This window comes from Ambystoma mexicanum, chromosome 14 (genome assembly GCF_040938575.1).
Source record: "Ambystoma mexicanum isolate Mex_15411 chromosome 14, UKY_AmexF1_1, whole genome shotgun sequence".
Taxonomy (NCBI): Eukaryota; Metazoa; Chordata; class Amphibia; order Caudata; family Ambystomatidae; genus Ambystoma; species Ambystoma mexicanum.
Genome location: NC_090940.1, coordinates 403,053,571 through 403,069,952, shown reverse-complemented (window position 1 = coordinate 403,069,952; position 16,382 = coordinate 403,053,571). Strand labels below are relative to the sequence as shown.

Here is a 16,382-nt window from a genome sequence, read left to right as displayed (position 1 = left end):
ACGAATGCTCATGGACTCTTGCTGAGTAAGAAATGGTGTGCTTTGTGCATGTACAGAACGGATGGGGCAAGTGATTTTTTTTGTGCCGGCTGGTAGCTTGCAACGTGATTTTTTACCCATGATAGTACTCACACATACCGTGAAAAAACTTAAGAACTCAGCTCTAGCCACTGAAATACACTACTACCCATTTTTCCCACATCTGAGACATTAAGGCCATGTCATGTAGTGACATGGGTTATGAGGTTGAATGACCGCTCCTTCCACCAGCTCATTTGCCCAAATCAGTTGGGTTATAGAGTCCTCCGTGTGCAAACATTTTGAATGACAGACTTTCAACCTGACACCTTTTAGGGCATGTATGCGGATGTCTAACTCCATGCTGTTAAGATCACATCTATTTAGTCTTGACTTTATAGCCAAACATCCCTTTGCATGCTGGAACTTGTAGTTATGCGTTTACCCATTATAAATATAGGCACAAAAGTGGTCCCATTCTTGCTGGGCTTAGAGACCCCAGCTACTCTTCAATGATGATGCACAATGAGGCTGAAACATGTCTGGGGATGCTTGTGGTCTCATGCAGAAGGGATGTGACCAAGCAGTTCCGGCTGGACTGCCTGTTTCGCGATGGTACCAAACCTGATTTGCATATGGTCTTTCCCCTTCTGTAATGGCTTGCCAGGTGAAGAACGATGGTCTGGAGGGTTGCCCAGAGCGATGCCAGAGGTTAAGATTGATTCTAAACATCCTTCCAGCCATTGCCTCTTTTTTTCTGCAACGTGCAAAGTGGCATGGTTTAAAATGCAAGGACTGGATACAAAAATGGAGTCTTTGACCTGAGGCCTGTTGGCGACTGAGTAAAACGTGACGTGGACTTAAAGCATTGTTATATTGTAACTAAGCAAGTGGAGTTACAGCCGCGGCTAGGGGTGCAGGTGACTGATGAAAGAGTAAATAAAGGAAGCTCGAATTCCAAATCAAATACTCATGCATGGCCTCTGTAGACAGTGTAGATGGGTGGGCTTCATTTTACAGGCCAGGTGTGTCTGACAATGCATTATGTTGCATCAATGATGCGCTGCAAGCCTTTTAAGTGGTCTACAGCCTATGGCCAGTCAGAAATGTTGGACTACATGTCCCATCAGCCCTAGCCAGCATAGTGAATGGTGAGGGATCACAGGAGGCGTAGACAACAATATCCCCCAAGCACCATCCTGTGACTTTGCGCCAGCAGCAGTGGATGCGCCCAAGAACATACCTAAAAGTGACCAGGAATTTTACTGCTGCCAAAACAATTCCCAATCAGATATGGGGTGTGCGTTCATGATAGCCCTGTACATACAATTGTAGTTTTGTTTTTGTTTCGTACCTTCGTCTTCATGGCCCCCCTTGTCTTGATGCGCCTTGAAACACTATTTTGCTGTATAGTGCGTGTTAGGCAGAATTGCAGGCAGTACCCTCTGGAGCCACTACACACAATTAGGACTACAGGTGTTAGCCAAACCAACCTTTGGTATAAGTTTGTACCACACAGTTTTTGGTAGCGAGCTGAGCAGCCAGGCTTATCTCAAGAGTGAATGTGAGCAGTACCAGTAGTTACACAGAGGACTTTCAATAACAGTGGTTCAAGTAAACTCCTATTCTCAAGGTTTCTTGGTAAAAACACTTATTAATGTATTACATAATCATTTAGAAAACATTTCACTAGAAGAAGGCAACTTAATATTATACACCAATACACTTCAATACAAAATTCTAAGGTTTTGAGACAGTTTGAGCTCCCCTGAAATAGGAGCCAAGTAGCAGTTCAGAACTTAGAAAGGAGCAAAAGGCACAAGGTAAGTAAAATAGATCATATATACTTTTTAGACAGTGCAAATAGTTTCAATTCACCAGAGGAGTTCAATTCAAGTCAATAGGCCAGGCCAAAGTCAATGGGCTAGTGTTCTGAATAAGAAAGAGCAGTTGTGGTATCAAACGGTAAAGTCTTTGCGAAAGTTCTTAGAAGTAGTTTAGGCGAAAAAAGATCATATGTCGGGTCACAAGCTGATTCGGCCTGCAAGTTGGGAAAGTTTCACAAACTTTCACTGCAAGAGTGGCGTTCTCTCACTCGGGTTGACACAGTACCTTTGTATGAAGAAACAAATGCTGCTGAAGTTGTGGTCCCTGACAGGTCCAGCAGATCTCTCTGTTCCTGAGCCTCAGTCGTGGGGACAAGAGGGAGGATGTCGGGGACTCATGCACTGCACGCGATCGTTGAAGAAAGCAAACAAAATGGAGTCACTTCAGTTAGCTGTAAATTCAAGAACACAAGCTAGTGTCCCTCTCCCAGTCTTGAGAATGGTATCCAGGTGTCTTGCGAGTTGATTGGTCCCACCAACTTAAAGGGAGAAGCCGTCCTTGAAGGAGCTTCTCTGTTGAATGGAGTTTGGCAATTCGGACCTGCAGCAGGGCTTCACCGGGCAAACCAACATCCAGGAGTTGCAGCAGCCGTCCTCTTCCAGCTCATCTTCGGTTCTTTCGTTCCATTGGTCCAGTGGTCGACTTTGCCTTCCAGTCCTGTAGACTCGCTTTTCAAACAGTTTTCTCCCATTCATTCCAGCCTAGCTGTCACTCACCCAGCAGGGTGCTTGTCCTTGCCGGACAGTCCGCCAGCCAATCACACCAGAATGCATTTGGGTCTCCTAGGAGACTAAGCACAGGGAGTTACGGGCTCCTCCCTCACTTACTGCCTACCCAGACATTCGGACGCCAGAGGTGGTTTTCAGTCCTGAATTCCGCCAAAGGCACATGAACAAAGGGACCAAACCTGGTATGGCGTGCAGAGACAAACTCTAGAAGGACCTTTCCAAAAAGAAACAGCAAAGAAATAAGACTGGGACCTGTTTAAATAAAGGGGTTTAAGGCGCCATCTTGAAAAACATGGCTCCCGTGATTTTTAGCTACCGGTGTTCGTGGTCGGGAGAAATCATGGTAGTTTGTTGTAAAACCACTGCCAACAGCCTTTTCAATAGGAAAGGGTAGCATTTGACTGCTACATGAGTATTTAGAGACAGGGGATACTATGTAACCCCTCCAGCTCTCCATTGGAAGATGGTGTGAGCTGGGTCTAAGAATTTGGAAAGACTAGTAAAGTCAATTTCACTTTACATTCTCTGGGAAACAGTAGTTAATCCCATAGAAGGTATTTAAACCTTTGGGAAGTCTAAAAAGACATCCCTGTGTCACTGCACTGAGGGTCCTGTGTAACACACATCAAAAGATGCCTATGGAGTTTTAAAACTCCATAACCAACAAAAATAAATACAGAAAACAAACAGAATTAAAAAGTATAGAGTCCCAAAGTTCAGCAAAAGAGCTGGGGGTCTCTAAGGTAGAGAGCAATTAGCACATTCTGAGAATACTCCCTAACAGTGCGCTTTACAAATACCCAATAAATAGAAATAAATGTGAAGGACCGTGAGCCTTCTAATTGCTGTTACCTTAGGGCCGCCTCCAAATCTGTGGGGCCTCTAGGGAAGTGTCTGATTTACCTAATGGCTAATCGGGCACAGGCTGCACTGGGTACATATTCAAAGAACCGTAACCCCATTCTGGGAAGGAATCTCACCCGCACTATACAAAGGGGTGCACTCTGATATGCCCATGTCTTCATAAAACACATATTGTAATATACAAATGATACTGCAGCGATTTTGGATGTAAACAGGCTGCATTTTGTTACAGAAAATCCACAACGATTCTGACAGGAACCCCAGAGGTCTTTTACATCATCTATAATTACCATGACCTTGACTCTTGCAGCCCTGCCAGCTGCCTGAATGGCCTACCTGCCTGAGCTGTGCCAGGGTTAATTGCAGAATCCAATGTCCAGCCAGACAGTCCAACGCCCAACCCTGGGCTAAACATCCACCCAATGGGCAACCCAAGGGGCCACTCCTGCTTGGCCCTTTGGACGTGAGTGGACCCCTCAACCCACAAACCAGGTAGCAAATTCATAGTTCATTTAAGTTCAACATTTTTGGTTGAAAATGGAACATTTTCATAATCCATTGTGTAAGTCTCCATCAACAGCGCCAATAAAATGCAACATTGAAAAAACACACAGTATAAGTTACGCACTCTGATCTTCCCAATGAATTGGCCATAAACCAGTTCCCAGTCAACAACTGCCATCATAAAGGGGTTGGGTGGGTGGGCTAACTTTGTCCTGAAGGTGCCGGGAGGCGGCGGGAAAGCGGAAGATACCTGTGCTTGCCTGACTTAAATACCCTGACCCCACCGGATGCAGGTAAGGCAGCCCCTCACCTGTGCTTCCGTCAACGAGCCCTGCCCCCTTTGACCCCCTACCCCCCATGCCGCCAGTGAAAACTAAGTCCCCCGCCATAGCCCCTAATGGTGCGACTCTTGTAGGGCCATGGTGGCACCTCCAGATTGCCTCAGTGTGATATGGCACTACTTGCAGATGCATACAGCAGAGACGGGAGGATAGCTCAGGGGCAACGTGTTTGACTTGGAAGCAAGACACACATAACACAGGATCGAGTACCGCTATAAAATTAAATAGTCATATAGCATATCATATTAAAATGGTACTAAGGCTACTTTAGTGAGACCGTTTCGTGTGAACAGCCCTCATCTCCTGCATCAGCTGACTTGCTCTGCGCATCTAACCGTCATGAGTGTTACCTCATGTTGACTGCCTTTTCTTGTGAATTGTTTGCTCTGTTTTGTAACTTGTGTATAGCGGTTAGGTAACTTGTGTATAGCGTGTAAGCGTAAGCACTTTATTCATCCAACTAAATAAATACAGTCAGACCTGCTGAAGTGATATTTTAGCGAGATGCCAAGGGTCTTGATGAGAGTATTTTTGAAAACAGCACTGAGATTACTCTTTTCAAACCATTACGTGTGCACATTTCATTTTTTGCAATTTATACCCAAATAAAGCGCCACCGCAGAGGTTACGTGCCTTAGCAGGCTGTTGACAAATTAGGCGAGGGGTCCAGCTCCCACACAGAGTAACGTCTCTCTCCTGTATATGCAAGTAAAGGTCGAGGGGGTTGACCTTGAGGAAAAACGTGAGATTTCATTGACGGGTCGGGGACACTGGAAGGCCAGGGACACTTGTTCCCAACTCTACAGGTCTTTCAGGTTTGGTACACCCCGTTTCGGCACCGCTGGGTCGGCGCGGGCCGATTAGCCGTGGCCAGTTCTGCGCGGCCAGTTCGGCGACGGGATGTTTTGGCGCTGGGATGTTTTGGCGCGCTGCACACTTGCGAGGTTGCAGCGCAGCCTTGTGCAATGGCACCAACCAGCGGGCATAGGAACATACCTCTTGTCGCATTTCAACGTCTCTAGGCCCAACACAGGCCCCGCTGCGGCCCCTCTCCTGTCCCCTCTCAGAAGCACGCACAAGTGTGCACTGAAGGCTGTCTTCAAGCCACGCTGAGGGAGAAGGCACGCATCATTTCACATCACGTACCATTTTCGGCGAGTTTCGCACCGCAACGAAAGTTCGGGTTATTAAAGCGGCACGGGTCAGAGGGGGTCAGCTCCGGACCCGGTGCCCAAAAGGATGATTTATGTTGATTACGTCTATTGTTTATTTACCAATAACCATGTTTTGTATCAATAAAATCCTATGGCCTTTTATTGCCAACACTTGACCAAATTGTTGTGGTAAAACTTTTAAGGGGGAGGGGTCAAGGGCCGGGAGGCATGAAGCCAGCCCAAGGCATGAAGCCAGCCCGCAAAACAACATAGTTATGTCTGCTGCATATGGGTTCAAGTTATCCGTGATTTCTATTACTAAGAAAGAGTCGAAGTGCCGTTCTTTTATCGTGTCCTTCTGTAAATTAACCACAGAGCTGGTAAAGGGAATGCACGCCCAAAAACGCCTGCATGGCTTGCAGCATTCCGGATTTTGGAGGAGACACACATGTGCTCTCCATCTGAAAGCCCGGCCAAACGGAGCAGGGCATTTCTGTGCGGCCAGTTCGCCCCGGCTCCTGCGCCAAATCGGCCTGCGCCGAACGGGCCGCGCCGAAATGTCCTGCTCCGTTTCAGGGGCCCCGTCGTGCCAGGGAAATCTCGCCACCTCCCTATTGGCAAGTTAGATGGGATGAACATAGCGCACATCCAACCAGCAAGCAACAAATCGCTATACCTAAAACGGTAGACTACAGGGAGAGGAGGAGAGGCGTGCGCAGGGGAGTCGGGGGTGCTCAAGGAGGTCAATGAAGTGTGTGTGGACTGTGCCGTCCCTTCTGCCTCTTTGATGAGGTACCCTGTGAGCGGGGGTTACAGCATCATGGACTGAAACACAAGGTCAGGCGTAATAAGCGGGGGTGGGAGGATGATGTTAAAAGATAAAGGTGATCTAGAGATAAGATCAAAAAAACATTCTAAAAAACCCCATTCTTGTTTCTTCTTCCCGTGTATGATTATTACCATCTTCATATTCATTTGTTGACTATTAAGATGTGGATTATTGGGATTATAGCATGTTTGTTTTTTCCTGTAGTGATTTCAGTGGTGTCCTAACCGGAACAAAAGGAGGGGGTGTTGGTAGATTGTAGGCTCTGCATTTCAACATCCAGGTTCCGCATTTCATCATTCACATTTTATCTAAGGTTTGAATTTTAACTAGGGCCAAGCGTGTGAGATTCATAGATGGACTAATGAGTATGAGTCTCAGGCTGAATCTAAATAGATGCCAATGCACAGGACACATGCTAGAAAATTATCACTTTACTCCATGATGCTATTTTAATGGGCTGAGTTGCACCAAAAAAATAATACCAAAATGGAACTAATATACTAATTTACCCTACCCATGTAACACGTAACAGATTCCCATAATAACATTTAGTGCAAATTGGTCCATTATATAAACTGGATGCAGATTGACAGATAATGCCTGGTGGTGTGGAAAGAAAGATAAACCTTAAACGCACAGGCTGAATCTGTGCTGTATTGTAAGATGAGGAATGTGAAGATCCGTTCTTCTAAAGGCATCACATTGTTCCGGGGCACGAAGTGCAGGAGAAATGTAATAACTTCTATCCAGCAATGCAGTTTGGGTTTCGGGTAAAGGCACAGAGGAAATCACATGCTATTTTAGTGGTACGATCTTGTCAAAGGGACGTGTTTTTTGTTTTAGTGCCATAGGGTTTTATGAAAAGGGTTTGAAAAGAGAGGGCTAGGCATTCATTCTTCCACTCACTGACAAAGGAGGCAGAAGTGCTGGTTTGGGCATACTTACAGCATCATTAAGAGTTTGGCAGTAACCCTTAAATGCAGCGGTAACACTATTACCGCCTCATTTAAGGGTCTGCCAAATCACAGGTTTGGCAGGATTTACCCCCAGCTCAGAGCTGGGGGTAAATCTGCCGCGAATTTGCCATTTGTCGGCGTGATTACTGCACGTTAATACTACCAACAATAGTTGCACCGAAAATTCCCCATTGGGCCTAATGGGGAATTCCTGTTCTGCCAAACCCGTGATCCGGTGCTAATAGCGCCGAGGGGGTTTGGCAGTAACGCTATTGGCACGGGCGGTATCCCAGCGGGAATACTGCCAGGATACTGCCCGACTCGTGGTGAGGCTCTTAGTCTCCAGTGCTTGCAAGCTGACTGCCTGCTGGGCTGTGGCTGTCTCTCTCCTGGGTTGGCAGTTCTTAGAAAAGCTGCAGTCTCGAACAACCTTATCTGTGATTGACCCTAGGTCACTGCCAAGCTGAGTCATGGAATATCTCAAGCTTAACCTAGGTAATTATGCCGTTAATTGAGGGGCGTGTGAAGCTAATGTTTGATACTATAGTAGCATAGATTAAATAATTCCGTTCATTTTTAGGCGCCGCATTAGTAATTAAGAAGTTAAACGTGCATGTGAAACTGTGTTTATATTTATCCAAGTTTTGCTGTTATTTAGAGTGTATTTATTCTGACAGTTTTGTTGCAAATTCAAAGGCTGATAAGAGGCAGGGATTTGCACATTATCGTAGATAGAGCGTTGAAGTTCACTGCAGGAAAAACCTTAAAAAAACCTTATGTTGTGAATTACAATGTGGGCGCACGTGTCATTCTGTGTAACTTGCCTACTTCCAATTTATGATAAAAAATATTAATTTGAAAAGGTAATATTGTCTCATTATATTTTTCTGCATTCAGTCTCATTGGTTTGGCGTGCATCGAGGGATAGAACGTGTGGTAAGAAATCCCAAAGCAATGTTTTGTATTTCATTTGCATGCTTTATATGTTTTTAAACACAGCCAATTTTAGATAAAATATCACAGGAGAACAAGAGCCAATTACTCAGAGTGCATTAAGTCCAGGATTTGTTTATTGTTAGTGACGCTGGTGAAATAATTATTAGGCAGTATTCTGAAATTAGTCTCACCACTATAAAAAATACCCCAATAGGCTTACCACAAAATACCACCATACCAAAAATACCACAAAATACCACGTAATACAAAATATAACCCCAAAGAATCTCCTACAAGATCTCCTACAAGTCACTCCCGCAGGGGTACCTCATTCAGAAGGTACAAGTATATGGATTGACGGCGACCAAATGTCTGGTCTCGCCACAGCTTCAATGGAGACCTGCTGCTTTAGACAGGAATCACAGAGCTGAATTAACCAGAGACCCTTTGATCCATACAGACATGAAGATAGGTGGGACTTAGTATCACATGTTTCACCCATTTACCTTTTCTGTTGCAAAGCATGCTGTTTATGACCTCGTGCATACAGGAGATTGTTGGTGGGGATGCAGCATTTGTTATTAAGGTAGGCTTAGCCTACACCAATCGCGGTGGAACATTTGGCTTTATAAGAGGGTCGAGCCCATCTTTTGGGCAAATCATATGAAGACTTTGCAAGGAGTAACAGGAAGAACTAATTTGGACCCTGGCTGAAGGGACAGTCTGCCTTACAGCTTCCTCCGGTGAAGGAAGGCCAGGATTTCCAAAGAGGGAAGCAAGATCCCTCCCCTAAACATCTCCCAGGGAACAGAGGGAGATACTGAATCCAGAGGACCCTCCAGCAGCACCAGGACCGGAACCCAACCAGCACAGGGCATGCCCTAGCAATTACACACCTCAACTGTCATGCCAAGAGATACCATGACACCAGTTTCAAATATTTTGGCTGGCGCTGTAACACACATCATTAGTCGTGGGGTAGAAAACTCGATACAAGAACCGGAATGCATAGAATAAAATCAGGATAGCATGAGCTATGGTAATCTCACCTAAAAATGTACCCTCGCCGCCAGCTGTAGACGAATGCTCATGGACTCTTGCTGAGTAAGAAATGGTGTGCTTTGTGCATGTACAGAACGGATGGGGCAAGTGATTTTTTTTGTGCTGGCTGGTAGCTTGCAACGTGATTTTTTACCCATGATAGTACTCACACATACCGTGAAAAAACTTAAGAACTCAGCTCTAGCCACTGAAATACACTACTACCCATTTTTCCCACATCTGAGACATTAAGGCCATGTCATGTAGTGACATGGGTTATGAGGTTGAATGACCGCTCCTTCCACCAGCTCATTTGCCCAAATCAGTTGGGTTATAGAGTCCTCCGTGTGCAAACATTTTGAATGACAGACTTTCAACCTGACACCTTTTAGGGCATGTATGCGGATGTCTAACTCCATGCTGTTAAGATCACATCTATTTAGTCTTGACTTTATAGCCAAACATCCCTTTGCATGCTGGAACTTGTAGTTATGCGTTTACCCATTATAAATATAGGCACAAAAGTGGTCCCATTCTTGCTGGGCTTAGAGACCCCAGCTACTCTTCAATGATGATGCACAATGAGGCTGAAACATGTCTGGGGATGCTTGTGGTCTCATGCAGAAGGGATGTGACCAAGCAGTTCCGGCTGGACTGCCTGTTTCGCGATGGTACCAAACCTGATTTGCATATGGTCTTTCCCCTTCTGTAATGGCTTGCCAGGTGAAGAACGATGGTCTGGAGGGTTGCCCAGAGCGATGCCAGAGGTTAAGATTGATTCTAAACATCCTTCCAGCCATTGCCTCTTTTTTTCTGCAACGTGCAAAGTGGCATGGTTTAAAATGCAAGGACTGGATACAAAAATGGTGTCTTTGACCTGAGGCCTGTTGGCGACTGAGTATAACGTGACGTGGACTTAAAGCATTGTTATATTGTAACTAAGCAAGTGGAGTTACAGCCGCGGCTAGGGGTGCAGGTGACTGATGAAAGAGTAAATAAAGGAAGCTCGAATTCCAAATCAAATACTCATGCATGGCCTCTGTAGACAGTGTAGATGGGTGGGCTTCATTTTACAGGCCAGGTGTGTCTGACAATGCATTATGTTGCATCAATGATGCGCTGCAAGCCTTTTAAGTGGTCTACAGCCTATGGCCAGTCAGAAATGTTGGACTACATGTCCCATCAGCCCTAGCCAGCATAGTGAATGGTGAGGGATCACAGGAGGCGTAGACAACAATATCCCCCAAGCACCATCCTGTGACTTTGCGCCAGCAGCAGTGGATGCGCCCAAGAACATACCTAAAAGTGACCAGGAATTTTACTGCTGCCAAAACAATTCCCAATCAGATATGGGGTGTGCGTTCATGATAGCCCTGTACATACAATTGTAGTTTTGTTTTTGTTTCGTACCTTCGTCTTCATGGCCCCCCTTGTCTTGATGCGCCTTGAAACACTATTTTGCTGTATAGTGCGTGTTAGGCAGAATTGCAGGCAGTACCCTCTGGAGCCACTACACACAATTAGGACTACAGGTGTTAGCCAAACCAACCTTTGGTATAAGTTTGTACCACACAGTTTTTGGTAGCGAGCTGAGCAGCCAGGCTTATCTCAAGAGTGAATGTGAGCAGTACCAGTAGTTACACAGAGGACTTTCAATAACAGTGGTTCAAGTAAACTCCTATTCTCAAGGTTTCTTGGTAAAAACACTTATTAATGTATTACATAATCATTTAGAAAACATTTCACTAGAAGAAGGCAACTTAATATTATACACCAATACACTTCAATACAAAATTCTAAGGTTTTGAGACAGTTTGAGCTCCCCTGAAATAGGAGCCAAGTAGCAGTTCAGAACTTAGAAAGGAGCAAAAGGCACAAGGTAAGTAAAATAGATCATATATACTTTTTAGACAGTGCAAATAGTTTCAATTCACCAGAGGAGTTCAATTCAAGTCAATAGGCCAGGCCAAAGTCAATGGGCTAGTGTTCTGAATAAGAAAGAGCAGTTGTGGTATCAAACGGTAAAGTCTTTGCGAAAGTTCTTAGAAGTAGTTTAGGCGAAAAAAGATCATATGTCGGGTCACAAGCTGATTCGGCCTGCAAGTTGGGAAAGTTTCACAAACTTTCACTGCAAGAGTGGCGTTCTCTCACTCGGGTTGACACAGTACCTTTGTATGAAGAAACAAATGCTGCTGAAGTTGTGGTCCCTGACAGGTCCAGCAGATCTCTCTGTTCCTGAGCCTCAGTCGTGGGGACAAGAGGGAGGATGTCGGGGACTCATGCACTGCACGCGATCGTTGAAGAAAGCAAACAAAATGGAGTCACTTCAGTTAGCTGTAAATTCAAGAACACAAGCTAGTGTCCCTCTCCCAGTCTTGAGAATGGTATCCAGGTGTCTTGCGAGTTGATTGGTCCCACCAACTTAAAGGGAGAAGCCGTCCTTGAAGGAGCTTCTCTGTTGAATGGAGTTTGGCAATTCGGACCTGCAGCAGGGCTTCACCGGGCAAACCAACATCCAGGAGTTGCAGCAGCCGTCCTCTTCCAGCTCATCTTCGGTTCTTTCGTTCCATTGGTCCAGTGGTCGACTTTGCCTTCCAGTCCTGTAGACTCGCTTTTCAAACAGTTTTCTCCCATTCATTCCAGCCTAGCTGTCACTCACCCAGCAGGGTGCTTGTCCTTGCCGGACAGTCCGCCAGCCAATCACACCAGAATGCATTTGGGTCTCCTAGGAGACTAAGCACAGGGAGTTACGGGCTCCTCCCTCACTTACTGCCTACCCAGACATTCGGACGCCAGAGGCGGTTTTCAGTCCTGAATTCCGCCAAAGGCACATGAACAAAGGGACCAAACCTGGTATGGCGTGCAGAGACAAACTCTAGAAGGACCTTTCCAAAAAGAAACAGCAAAGAAATAAGACTGGGACCTGTTTAAATAAAGGGGTTTAAGGCGCCATCTTGAAAAACATGGCTCCCGTGATTTTTAGCTACCGGTGTTCGTGGTCGGGAGAAATCATGGTAGTTTGTTGTAAAACCACTGCCAACAGCCTTTTCAATAGGAAAGGGTAGCATTTGACTGCTACATGAGTATTTAGAGACAGGGGATACTATGTAACCCCTCCAGCTCTCCATTGGAAGATGGTGTGAGCTGGGTCTAAGAATTTGGAAAGACTAGTAAAGTCAATTTCACTTTACATTCTCTGGGAAACAGTAGTTAATCCCATAGAAGGTATTTAAACCTTTGGGAAGTCTAAAAAGACATCCCTGTGTCACTGCACTGAGGGTCCTGTGTAACACACATCAAAAGATGCCTATGGAGTTTTAAAACTCCATAACCAACAAAAATAAATACAGAAAACAAACAGAATTAAAAAGTATAGAGTCCCAAAGTTCAGCAAAAGAGCTGGGGGTCTCTAAGGTAGAGAGCAATTAGCACATTCTGAGAATACTCCCTAACAGCGCGCTTTACAAATACCCAATAAATAGAAATAAATGTGAAGGACCGTGAGCCTTCTAATTGCTGTTACCTTAGGGCCGCCTCCAAATCTGTGGGGCCTCTAGGGAAGTGTCTGATTTACCTAATGGCTAATCGGGCACAGGCTGCACTGGGTACATATTCAAAGAACCGTAACCCCATTCTGGGAAGGAATCTCACCCGCACTATACAAAGGGGTGCACTCTGATATGCCCATGTCTTCATAAAACACATATTGTAATATACAAATGATACTGCAGCGATTTTGGATGTAAACAGGCTGCATTTTGTTACAGAAAATCCACAACGATTCTGACAGGAACCCCAGAGGTCTTTTACATCATCTATAATTACCATGACCTTGACTCTTGCAGCCCTGCCAGCTGCCTGAATGGCCTACCTGCCTGAGCTGTGCCAGGGTTAATTGCAGAATCCAATGTCCAGCCAGACAGTCCAACGCCCAACCCTGGGCTAAACATCCACCCAATGGGCAACCCAAGGGGCCACTCCTGCTTGGCCCTTTGGACGTGAGTGGACCCCTCAACCCACAAACCAGGTAGCAAATTCATAGTTCATTTAAGTTCAACATTTTTGGTTGAAAATGGAACATTTTCATAATCCATTGTGTAAGTCTCCATCAACAGCACCAATAAAATGCAACATTGAAAAAACACACAGTATAAGTTACGCACTCTGATCTTCCCAATGAATTGGCCATAAACCAGTTCCCAGTCAACAACTGCCATCATAAAGGGGTTGGGTGGGTGGGCTAACTTTGTCCTGAAGGTGCCGGGAGGCGGCGGGAAAGCGGAAGATACCTGTGCTTGCCTGACTTAAATACCCTGACCCCACCGGATGCAGGTAAGGCAGCCCCTCACCTGTGCTTCCGTCAACGAGCCCTGCCCCCTTTGACCCCCTACCCCCCATGCCGCCAGTGAAAACTAAGTCCCCCGCCATAGCCCCTAATGGTGCGACTCTTGTAGGGCCATGGTGGCACCTCCAGATTGCCTCAGTGTGATATGGCACTACTTGCAGATGCATACAGCAGAGACGGGAGGATAGCTCAGGGGCAACGTGTTTGACTTGGAAGCAAGACACACATAACACAGGATCGAGTACCGCTATAAAATTAAATAGTCATATAGCATATCATATTAAAATGGTACTAAGGCTACTTTAGTGAGACCGTTTCGTGTGAACAGCCCTCATCTCCTGCATCAGCTGACTTGCTCTGCGCATCTAACCGTCATGAGTGTTACCTCATGTTGACTGCCTTTTCTTGTGAATTGTTTGCTCTGTTTTGTAACTTGTGTATAGCGGTTAGGTAACTTGTGTATAGCGTGTAAGCGTAAGCACTTTATTCATCCAACTAAATAAATACAGTCAGACCTGCTGAAGTGATATTTTAGCGAGATGCCAAGGGTCTTGATGAGAGTATTTTTGAAAACAGCACTGAGATTACTCTTTTCAAACCATTACGTGTGCACATTTCATTTTTTGCAATTTATACCCAAATAAAGCGCCACCGCAGAGGTTACGTGCCTTAGCAGGCTGTTGACAAATTAGGCGAGGGGTCCAGCTCCCACACAGAGTAACGTCTCTCTCCTGTATATGCAAGTAAAGGTCGAGGGGGTTGACCTTGAGGAAAAACGTGAGATTTCATTGACGGGTCGGGGACACTGGAAGGCCAGGGACACTTGTTCCCAACTCTACAGGTCTTTCAGGTTTGGTACACCCCGTTTCGGCACCGCTGGGTCGGCGCGGGCCGATTAGCCGTGGCCAGTTCTGCGCGGCCAGTTCGGCGACGGGATGTTTTGGCGCTGGGATGTTTTGGCGCGCTGCACACTTGCGAGGTTGCAGCGCAGCCTTGTGCAATGGCACCAACCAGCGGGCATAGGAACATACCTCTTGTCGCATTTCAACGTCTCTAGGCCCAACACAGGCCCCGCTGCGGCCCCTCTCCTGTCCCCTCTCAGAAGCACGCACAAGTGTGCACTGAAGGCTGTCTTCAAGCCACGCTGAGGGAGAAGGCACGCATCATTTCACATCACGTAACATTTTCGGCGAGTTTCGCACCGCAACGAAAGTTCGGGTCATTAAAGCGGCACGGGTCAGAGGGGGTCAGCTCCGGACCCGGTGCCCAAAAGGATGATTTATGTTGATTACGTCTATTGTTTATTTACCAATAACCATGTTTTGTATCAATAAAATCCTATGGCCTTTTATTGCCAACACTTGACCAAATTGTTGTGGTAAAACTTTTAAGGGGGAGGGGTCAAGGGCCGGGAGGCATGAAGCCAGCCCAAGGCATGAAGCCAGCCCGCAAAACAACATAGTTATGTCTGCTGCATATGGGTTCAAGTTATCCGTGATTTCTATTACTAAGAAAGAGTCGAAGTGCCGTTCTTTTATCGTGTCCTTCTGTAAATTAACCACAGAGCTGGTAAAGGGAATGCACGCCCAAAAACGCCTGCATGGCTTGCAGCATTCCGGATTTTGGAGGAGACACACATGTGCTCTCCATCTGAAAGCCCGGCCAAACGGAGCAGGGCATTTCTGTGCGGCCAGTTCGCCCCGGCTCCTGCGCCAAATCGGCCTGCGCCGAACGGGCCGCGCCGAAATGTCCTGCTCCGTTTCAGGGGCCCCGTCGTGCCAGGGAAATCTCGCCACCTCCCTATTGGCAAGTTAGATGGGATGAACATAGCGCACATCCAACCAGCAAGCAACAAATCGCTATACCTAAAACGGTAGACTACAGGGAGAGGAGGAGAGGCGTGCGCAGGGGAGTCGGGGGTGCTCAAGGAGGTCAATGAAGTGTGTGTGGACTGTGCCGTCCCTTCTGCCTCTTTGATGAGGTACCCTGTGAGCGGGGGTTACAGCATCATGGACTGAAACACAAGGTCAGGCGTAATAAGCGGGGGTGGGAGGATGATGTTAAAAGATAAAGGTGATCTAGAGATAAGATCAAAAAAACATTCTAAAAAACCCCATTCTTGTTTCTTCTTCCCGTGTATGATTATTACCATCTTCATATTCATTTGTTGACTATTAAGATGTGGATTATTGGGATTATAGCATGTTTGTTTTTTCCTGTAGTGATTTCAGTGGTGTCCTAACCGGAAAAAAAGGAGGGGGTGTTGGTAGATTGTAGGCTCTGCATTTCAACATCCAGGTTCCGCATTTCATCATTCACATTTTATCTAAGGTTTGAATTTTAACTAGGGCCAAGCGTGTGAGATTCATAGATGGACTAATGAGTATGAGTCTCAGGCTGAATCTAAATAGATGCCAATGCACAGGACACATGCTAGAAAATTATCACTTTACTCCATGATGCTATTTTAATGGGCTGAGTTGCACCAAAAAAATAATACCAAAATGGAACTAATATACTAATTTACCCTACCCATGTAACACGTAACAGATTCCCATAATAACATTTAGTGCAAATTGGTCCATTATATAAACTGGATGCAGATTGACAGATAATGCCTGGTGGTGTGGAAAGAAAGATAAACCTTAAACGCACAGGCTGAATCTGTGCTGTATTGTAAGATGAGGAATGTGAAGATCCGTTCTTCTAAAGGCATCACATTGTTCCGGGGCACGAAGTGCAGGAGAAATGTAATAACTTCTATCCAGCAATGCAGTTT

At 45.8% G+C, this 16,382-nt stretch overlaps 1 protein-coding gene across 2 annotated transcripts in view; it reads right to left on the bottom strand.

The window, feature by feature from the left end:
- Window positions 1–16,382, bottom strand: part of DISP2 (dispatched RND transporter family member 2) — a 727,615-nt gene that overhangs the window by 569,325 nt on the left and 141,908 nt on the right. The window lies entirely within an intron of this gene.